This window comes from Pangasianodon hypophthalmus, chromosome 27, assembly GCF_027358585.1.
Source record: "Pangasianodon hypophthalmus isolate fPanHyp1 chromosome 27, fPanHyp1.pri, whole genome shotgun sequence".
NCBI classification, from domain to species: domain Eukaryota; kingdom Metazoa; phylum Chordata; class Actinopteri; order Siluriformes; family Pangasiidae; genus Pangasianodon; species Pangasianodon hypophthalmus.
Window position 1 is genome coordinate 271,483 of NC_069736.1, and position 12,500 is coordinate 283,982.

Here is a 12,500-nt window from a genome sequence, read left to right on the forward strand (position 1 = left end):
CTAATAACACACACATCCTATAAACACACATAAACATTCTATACACACACACATCCTATAAACACACATAAACATCCTATAACACACATAAACATTCTATAAACACACACATCCTATAAACACACATAAACATCCTATAAACACACATAAACATTCTATAAACACACATAAACATTCTATAAACACACACACACATCTATAAACACACACACATCCTATAAACACACATAAACATTCTATAACACACACACATCCTATAAACACACATAAACATTCTATAACACACACATCCTATAAACACACATAAACATCTATAAACACACACACATCCTATAAACACACATAAACATTCTATAACACACACACATCCTATAAACACACATAAACATTCTATAACACACACATCCTATAAACACACATAAACATTCTATAACACACACACATCCTATAAACACACATAAACATTCTATAACACACACACATCCTATAAACACACATAAACATTCTATAACACACACACATCCTATAAACACACATAAACATTCTATAACACACACACATCCTATAAACACACATAAACATTCTATAACACACACACATCCTATAAACACACATAAACATTCTATAACACACACACATCCTATAAACACACATAAACATTCTATAACACACACACATCCTATAAACACACATAAACATTCTATAACACACACACATCCTATAAACACACATAAACATTCTATAACACACACACATCCTATAAACACACATAAACATTCTATAACACACACACATCCTATAAACACACATAAACATTCTATAACACACACACATCCTATAAACACACATAAACATTCTATAACACACACATCCTATAAACACACATAAACATTCTATAACACACACATCCTATAACACACATAAACATTCTATAACACACACATCCTATAAACACACATAAACATTCTATAACACACACACATCCTATAAACACACATAAACATTCTATAACACACACACATCCTATAAACACACATAAACATTCTATAACACACACATCCTATAAACACACATAAACATTCTATAACACACACATCCTATAAACACACATAAACATTCTATAACACACACACATCCTATAAACACACAAACATTCTATAACACACACACATCCTATAAACACACATAAACATTCTATAACACACACATCCTATAAACACACATAAACATTCTATAACACACACACATCCTATAAACACACAAACATTCTATAAACACACAAACATTCTATAACACACACACATCCTATAAACACACATAAACATTCTATAACACACACATCCTATAAACACACATAAACATTCTATAACACACACACATCCTATAAACACACAAACATTCTATAAACACACAAACATTCTATAACACACACACATCCTATAAACACACATAAACATTCTATAACACACACATCCTATAAACACACATAAACATTCTATAACACACACACATCCTATAAACACACAAAACATTCTATAACACACACACATCCTATAAACACACATAAACATTCTATAACACACACATCCTATAAACACACATAAACATTCTATAACACACACACATCCTATAAACACACATAAACATTCTATAACACACACACATCCTATAAACACACATAAACATTCTATAACACACACACATCCTATAAACACACATAAACATTCTATAACACACACACATCCTATAAACACACATAAACATTCTATAACACACACACATCCTATAAACACACATAAACATTCTATAACACACACATCCTATAAACACACATAAACATTCTATAACACACACACACATCCTATAAACACACATAAACATTCTATAACACACACACACATCCTATAAACACACATAAACATTCTATAACACACACACATCCTATAAACACACATAAACATTCTATAAACACACACACATCCTATAAACACACATAAACATTCTATAACACACACACATCCTATAAACACACATAAACATTCTATAACACACACACATCCTATAAACACACATAAACATTCTATAACACACACACACATCCTATAAACACACATAAACATTCTATAACACACACATCCTATAAACACACATAAACATTCTATAACACACACACATCCTATAAACACACATAAACATTCTATAAACACACACACATCCTATAAACACACATAAACATTCTATAACACACACATCCTATAACACACATAAACATTCTATAACACACACATCCTATAAACACACATAAACATTCTATAACACACACACATCCTATAAACACACAAACATTCTATAACACACACACATCCTATAAACACACATAAACATTCTATAACACACACATCCTATAAACACACATAAACATTCTATAACACACACACATCCTATAAACACACAAACATTCTATAAACACACAAACATTCTATAACACACACACATCCTATAAACACACATAAACATTCTATAACACACACATCCTATAAACACACATAAACATTCTATAACACACACACATCCTATAAACACACAAACATTCTATAAACACACAAACATTCTATAACACACACATCCTATAAACACACATAAACATTCTATAACACACACATCCTATAAACACACATAAACATTCTATAACACACACACATCCTATAAACACACAAACATTCTATAACACACACACATCCTATAAACACACATAAACATTCTATAACACACACACATCCTATAAACACACATAAACATTCTATAACACACACACATCCTATAAACACACATAAACATTCTATAACACACACACATCCTATAAACACACATAAACATTCTATAAACACACACACATCCTATAAACACACATAAACATTCTATAACACACACATCCTATAAACACACATAAACATTCTATAACACACACACACATCCTATAAACACACATAAACATTCTATAACACACACACACATCCTATAAACACACATAAACATTCTATAACACACACACATCCTATAAACACACATAAACATTCTATAAACACACACACATCCTATAAACACACATAAACATTCTATAACACACACATCCTATAAACACACATAAACATTCTATAACACACACACACATCCTATAAACACACATAAACATTCTATAACACACACACACATCCTATAAACACACATAAACATTCTATAAACACACACACATCCTATAAACACACATAAACATTCTATAAACACACACACATCCTATAAACACACATAAACATTCTATAACACACACACATCCTATAAACACACATAAACATTCTATAACACACACACATCCTATAAACACACATAAACATTCTATAACACACACACACATCCTATAAACACACATAAACATTCTATAACACACACATCCTATAAACACACATAAACATTCTATAACACACACACACATCCTATAAACACACATAAACATTCTATAAACACACACACATCCTATAAACACACATAAACATTCTATAAACACACACACATCCTATAAACACACATAAACATTCTATAACACACACACATCCTATAAACACACATAAACATTCTATAACACACACATCCTATAAACACACATAAACATTCTATAACACACACACACATCCTATAAACACACATAAACATTCTATAACACACACACATCCTATAAACACACATAAACATTCTATAACACACACATCCTATAAACACACATAAACATTCTATAACACACACACATCCTATAAACACACATAAACATTCTATAACACACACATCCTATAAACACACATAAACATTCTATAACACACACATCCTATAAACACACATAAACATTCTATAACACACATAAACATTCTATAACACACACATCCTATAAAAACACATAAACATTCTATAACACACACATCCTATAAACACACATAAACATCCTATAACACACATAAACATTCTATAAACACACACATCCTATAAACACACATAAACATCCTATAAACACACATAAACATTCTATAAACACACATAAACATTCTATAAACACACACACACATCCAATAAACACACACACATCCTATAAACACACATAAACATTCTATAACACACACACATCCTATAAACACACATAAACATTCTATAACACACACATCCTATAAACACACATAAACATCCTATAAACATCACACACATCCTATAAACACACATAAACATTCTATAACACACACACATCCTATAACACACACATAAACATTCTATAACACACACATCCTATAAACACACATAAACATTCTATAACACACACACATCCTATAAACACACATAAACATTCTATAACACACACACATCCTATAAACACACATAAACATTCTATAACACACACACATCCTATAAACACACATAAACATTCTATAACACACACACATCCTATAAACACACATAAACATTCTATAACACACACATCCTATAAACACACATAAACATTCTATAACACACACACATCCTATAAACACACATAAACATTCTATAACACACACACATCCTATAAACACACATAAACATTCTATAACACACACACATCCTATAAACACACACAAACATCCTATAAACACACACATCCTATAAACACACATAAACATTCTATAACACACACACATCCTATAAACACACATAAACATCCTATAAACACACACACATCCTATAAACACACATAAACATTCTATAACACACACACATCCTATAAACACACATAAACATTCTATAACACACACACATCCTATAAACACACATAAACATTCTATAACACACACACATCCTATAAACACACATAAACATTCTATAACACACACATCCTATAAACACACATAAACATTCTATAACACACACATCCTATAACACACATAAACATTCTATAACACACACATCCTATAAACACACATAAACATTCTATAACACACACACATCCTATAAACACACATAAACATTCTATAAACACACACACATCCTATAAACACACATAAACATTCTATAACACACACATCCTATAACACACATAAACATTCTATAACACACACATCCTATAAACACACATAAACATTCTATAACACACACACATCCTATAAACACACAAACATTCTATAACACACACACATCCTATAAACACACATAAACATTCTATAACACACACATCCTATAAACACACATAAACATTCTATAACACACACACATCCTATAAACACACAAACATTCTATAAACACACAAACATTCTATAACACACACACATCCTATAAACACACATAAACATTCTATAACACACACATCCTATAAACACACATAAACATTCTATAACACACACACATCCTATAAACACACAAACATTCTATAAACACACAAACATTCTATAACACACACACATCCTATAAACACACATAAACATTCTATAACACACACATCCTATAAACACACATAAACATTCTATAACACACACACATCCTATAAACACACAAACATTCTATAACACACACACATCCTATAAACACACATAAACATTCTATAACACACACATCCTATAAACACACATAAACATTCTATAACACACACATCCTATAAACACACATAAACATTCTATAACACACACACACATCCTATAAACACACATAAACATTCTATAACACACACACACATCCTATAAACACACATAAACATTCTATAAACACACACACATCCTATAAACACACATAAACATTCTATAAACACACACACATCCTATAAACACACATAAACATTCTATAACACACACACATCCTATAAACACACATAAACATTCTATAACACACACATCCTATAAACACACATAAACATTCTATAACACACACACACATCCTATAAACACACATAAACATTCTATAACACACACATCCTATAAACACACATAAACATTCTATAACACACACACACATCCTATAAACACACATAAACATTCTATAAACACACACACATCCTATAAACACACATAAACATTCTATAAACACACACACATCCTATAAACACACATAAACATTCTATAACACACACACATCCTATAAACACACATAAACATTCTATAACACACACACATCCTATAAACACACATAAACATTCTATAACACACACACACATCCTATAAACACACATAAACATTCTATAACACACACATCCTATAAACACACATAAACATTCTATAACACACACACACATCCTATAAACACACATAAACATTCTATAAACACACACACATCCTATAAACACACATAAACATTCTATAAACACACACACATCCTATAAACACACATAAACATTCTATAACACACACACATCCTATAAACACACATAAACATTCTATAACACACACATCCTATAAACACACATAAACATTCTATAACACACACACACATCCTATAAACACACATAAACATTCTATAACACACACACATCCTATAAACACACATAAACATTCTATAACACACACATCCTATAAACACACATAAACATTCTATAACACACACACATCCTATAAACACACATAAACATTCTATAACACACACATCCTATAAACACACATAAACATTCTATAACACACACATCCTATAAACACACATAAACATTCTATAACACACATAAACATTCTATAACACACACATCCTATAAACACACATAAACATTCTATAACACACACATCCTATAAACACACATAAACATCCTATAACACACATAAACATTCTATAAACACACACATCCTATAAACACACATAAACATCCTATAAACACACATAAACATTCTATAAACACACATAAACATTCTATAAACACACACACACATCCAATAAACACACACACATCCTATAAACACACATAAACATTCTATAACACACACACATCCTATAAACACACATAAACATTCTATAACACACACATCCTATAAACACACATAAACATCCTATAAACATTCACACACATCCTATAAACACACATAAACATTCTATAACACACACACATCCTATAACACACACATAAACATTCTATAACACACACATCCTATAAACACACATAAACATTCTATAACACACACACATCCTATAAACACACATAAACATTCTATAACACACACACATCCTATAAACACACATAAACATTCTATAACACACACACATCCTATAAACACACATAAACATTCTATAACACACACACATCCTATAAACACACATAAACATTCTATAACACACACATCCTATAAACACACATAAACATTCTATAACACACACACATCCTATAAACACACATAAACATTCTATAACACACACACATCCTATAAACACACATAAACATTCTATAACACACACACATCCTATAAACACACACAAACATCCTATAAACACACACATCCTATAAACACACATAAACATTCTATAACACACACACATCCTATAAACACACATAAACATCCTATAAACACACACACATCCTATAAACACACATAAACATCCTATAAACACACATAAACATCCTATAACACACACACATCCTATAAACACACATAAACATCCTATAAACACACACACATCCTATAAACACACATAAACATCCTATAAACACACACACATCCTATAAACAGCGGTCACGAGGCGCGTGCGTTAAAGTGGTCCAACTTTGTGTGACGTCACGAGACCTGCCTGGAAATTTATTCTTTACATCCGATATATAAATATTTCTCCTTTTTATTTACCCACAATCACTTTCTCAGATATTGTGAGCTTTAAGGCCTGGTGTTCGGTTAAACACCAGATTTCGGAAATATCTGTGAGTTTCTAAATTATATCAAATTATATATCATTTTAAAATCTATAATCACCAAAAAATCATCAGACTGTCAGTTAAAGCTTTGTATCAGAGTGGAAAGTTTCTGACTTTAATCTGAAACAGTTTAAACCGTATAAAGTTTATAAAACCCTGCACCGGGAGCAGACAGGAGGAGACGGAGGAGACGGAGGAGAAGAAGAGGAAGAATATCCATCTAATCACAAAAAAGTCTGAAATGAATGAAACACAGGAGCAGCAGCTCGTCTGCGGAGCTCCATCATTTCTCTCAACAGTCATCATTAAATCCTCCTTCACAACTTCATACATTTTTATTTCTGTTGAAATAAAAACAATCTCTTTTAAGTGACCAAGGTTTCTATTTACCAGATAAAAGCCACTTTTCTGTTCAGTTGCTGTTCAGGATGTTGTGTAATGGTGGTGCAGCGTGTTCACTGCCCTGTTCAACTCCATAGAGTGATTATTCTTGCACCTAGTGGCCAAACATGGGAACTGCAATGAGCTCTAATTAGAGGGCCCTGGGGCAGGAATCACGCTGCCCCGTGCTCGAGGAAGGAGCAGCAGACAGAACCGTTCATTACAGCGTTACTGGACTGGACTAGTTTATAAATACTCTGCAGCTGCCAAGATCTCGTTTTATAGAAAATAATCAGAATTAAGTCTAATAAATTTCTACAAACTAAAGCAGAGTGTAAGTGCAGACAGTGTGTGTGTGTGTGTGTGTGTGTGTGATGTACAGAGCCGTTTCTATTGTAAGATATATTGTAAAGATTGGGGTTGGGAAAGGGGGATTGTGGAGTGGATCATGTCTGTACATCAGAAAGGAGTGTGAAATACTTGTTTCCCCCTCGAAGGCTGAGAAAAAGAAGAAAAATGTGTCTCCATTTTCTAACGCTCATTTCTTTGGGCGAGTTTCAGGTCTTCTGTGTGGTTTTTGAGATGTAGTTCAGCTGGAAATTTTGCTGAAACAAAGCTATGTCTAAAAGCACTCGGAGCGAGCTGCTAGACTGTACGCTGGGTGACGTATGACGTCGACTCTCAGCTGCTGATTACAGAGTTACTCTAAAAATCTAACGGATAGTAGCGTGTAGCGTAATTCAAGTGTGATAGTGCAGCAAACTTCATGGCGGCGGAAACCGAATGAACTTCAGCGTAAAGTTTTAATAATAAACAGAACTCAAAAAATAACAGAAAGCACAAACGTAGCACCAACATAAAACATGCGCGCGTCTCTCTCTCTCCCTCAGGCGTCTCCAGCCGCTCAGCTATCCCTCTCTCCCACTGATCACACACCTCAGTGCCAGGCGTGCGTCCTCTCAGCCTGGCCCCTCCCTCCTCCTCGTCACAGATAGCTTCTCCACTTCATTTAGTTTCAGGTTATGTTGTTATTAAATTCGTCCTGCAAAACCCAAACCTACGGTCACCTTCCACTGCTGCTGTTCAGGTCGTGTACGGTAATATATGGAGGGACAATAAGAGATAAAATCAGGAATGAATTAAACAGACCTACATAAACACATTAACTAAAGAACATTTTTATAATTTCCTTTATATTTTCAGTGTGTCAGTATTTCTCTCTCTCTCTCTCTCTCTCTCTCTCGTCAGTCCGGTGCAGTACGGTACCGCCGGTACTCAGCAGTCCAGCCCGGTCATGTCCGTGGTGAAACCGGATCAGGTGTCTCCGTCCTCAAGCGGCGGCGATCTGAATCAGCCTCGCGCTCCGTTACAGCCGGACCTGAGGGACATGATCAGCATGTACATCCCGAGCGGAAGCGGAGACACCGGAGACGCGCAGAGGAACTACACGGCTAACCTGCAGCAGCATTACCTCACCGGCTCCGCCTCCCTCACACACATCTGAACACGCCCAGGGTGTGGCCGTGTCTCCACCTGGGTCATGTGACCCGATTAACAACGAGCCACGATTAATGAGGTGAAGTGAGAGCGCGAGCCGTGTTCATAAGGAGAGAAAAAACACAGAGAAACTGAGATCAGACCCCGATATTCTCTCCTGCACATCTCCGGGTTCTGTTAGCATTGTTCTGCTCCAAGGGCTAACAGCACTACACACACACACACACACACACACACACACACTTTACTACTCATATCACAGCTTCAGACTGTAAGGAGTCTCTCTACTGAGTTTGGGACGAAGCCTGGGACGTGCTTATTGGTTAACCTGCTGCTTCATTTGCATATTATTTGCATATGGAATCATATGAGTTTGCATTTTAAATATGATTTTAGAAAATGGACAACAAACGCACACACACACACACACACACACACACACTCGCACTGTGGTAAACTCACTGCTGCTTTCAGTTGAAGTTAGTTAGATGAAGTTTGACGATTTAGAGAAAAAAATGTAAAAGGAATTTTAAAAATATTTGCATGTGACGTTAAAAGACACACACACACACACACACACACACACACACACACACTGCTTTAAAGAGTAAAGTATTAACACACAAATCCCAAACTGAGGAACTTCACTGTAATTTCTAGTAAAAGAAAAATGCTGTATTTGTGTAAATGTTTTTGTTTTTTATGTATGAAAGTGTTTCAGATGAGAGTTCAGGTTTTTCCTCTTTCTGGTGTTTTAAAGCCTTTACAGTGATGAGAAATCACAGCAGAGTTAGACACAAACACACAAACAAAAACACAAACAAACACACAAACAAACACACAAACAAACAAAAAGAAAAAGTAATAAAGTATTTTATTATTTTTGTACCTCTGACTCAGTTTCTTCTTTTACTCCATAACACACACCGTGTTTCTCTCACTGCGATGCCACACACACACAGTCATATGCACTCTCTCACACTCACACACACTCACTCACACGCTCACACACACACATACACACACACTCACTCACACACTCACACACACACATACACACTCACTCACACGCAGTCATATGCACTCTCTCACACTCACACACACTCACTCACACGCTCACACACACACATACACACTCACTCATACGCTCACACACACACTCACTCACACACAGTCATATGCACTCTCACACGCTCACACACACTCACACACTCTCACTCACACGCTCACACACACATACACACTCACTCATACGCTCACACACACATACACACACATACACACTCACTCACATACAGTCATATGCACTCTCTCACACTCACACACACTCACTCACACGCTCACACACACACTCACTCACACACAGTCATATGCACTCTCTCACACTCACACACACTCACTCACACGCTCACACACACTCACACACTCTCACTCACACGCTCACACACACATACACACTCACTCATACGCTCACACACACATACACACACATACACACTCACTCACACACAGTCATATGCACTCTCTCACACTCACACACACTCACTCACACGCTCACACACACACATACACACTCACTCATACGCTCACACACACTCACACACTCTCACTCATACGCTCACACACACATACACACACATACACACACAGTCATATGCACTCTCTCACACTCACACACACACATACACACTCTGTCTCTCACACACTCACTTACACAGACATGATATTTTATTAAAGCTCGTTTACACAAGCAGAAATAAATCCACTTCATTTTACTGATGATTTATTCGGTTTAACGGTAAATTTTCAGCTGTGTTTAAATCCACGACACTGATAATGTGATAAAGACAAAAACTCAGCAGTTCGCTGGAAACAGCAGTAACGTCTGAGCGCTTCTTCACATCTGCGTTACTTCTGAGTGACGCTGATCTTTTACTGCACGACTTTTTAAACGAAGAGATTTGCACTTTTTTATAAGAGTTTTTTTCATTCTCATTATTTACAGACTGCTGACTGGACGACATCAGAGGTTTGTGCTAAAAGATCAAAATGTCAGAAAGAACTGAAGAAACATTCTCCACCATTTTTACATCATTTAATCTGTAAAGTTCTTTGTGATGGGAAATAAACATCTTTCACCGTGACATCAACAACAACAAAAACAATCAGTTTAATCATGCACTGAGAGATTTCCTTCTGTGTGATTATGAACAGGGGGTTTAATGATCAGAGCTCTTTCTCAGTAGTAAAATAAATCATTAAATTGTTAATTATTCAGGAAAGCGTGAAAGAGCCACGTCACTAAAGGCTGGAAAATCTCTCTGAACGTTAAATAAAACATATTTACTTTTAAATATCATTTTATCTGGGTAAAAATATTCCAAAGTGGCATTAAAAAATGACTCTAAACATCTGTACAGTGAGTGTTCCAGCTGTGAGGTGGATTATCCTCCTGTGTTTGCACACACTCGTCAGTTTGTGTGATAGTTGTGTACATCTCTCTCTCTCTCTCTCTCTCTCTCCAGTGTGTTTTGGTCGCTACAGTCACATGCTGTGTGTGAACAGTGAAGCCACTGATTTAGATTTAAAACTGAAAACTTTTCACTCTACAGATTTTACACTGAGTCTGTTGATGTCAGTTTATAACTGCGGCTTTAACCCGAGGAACTGTTTCAGTCTCTCAGAGTCCACAGGTGCACACTCACGTTCTCACACTCCTCCTTCATGCCTCACTCTC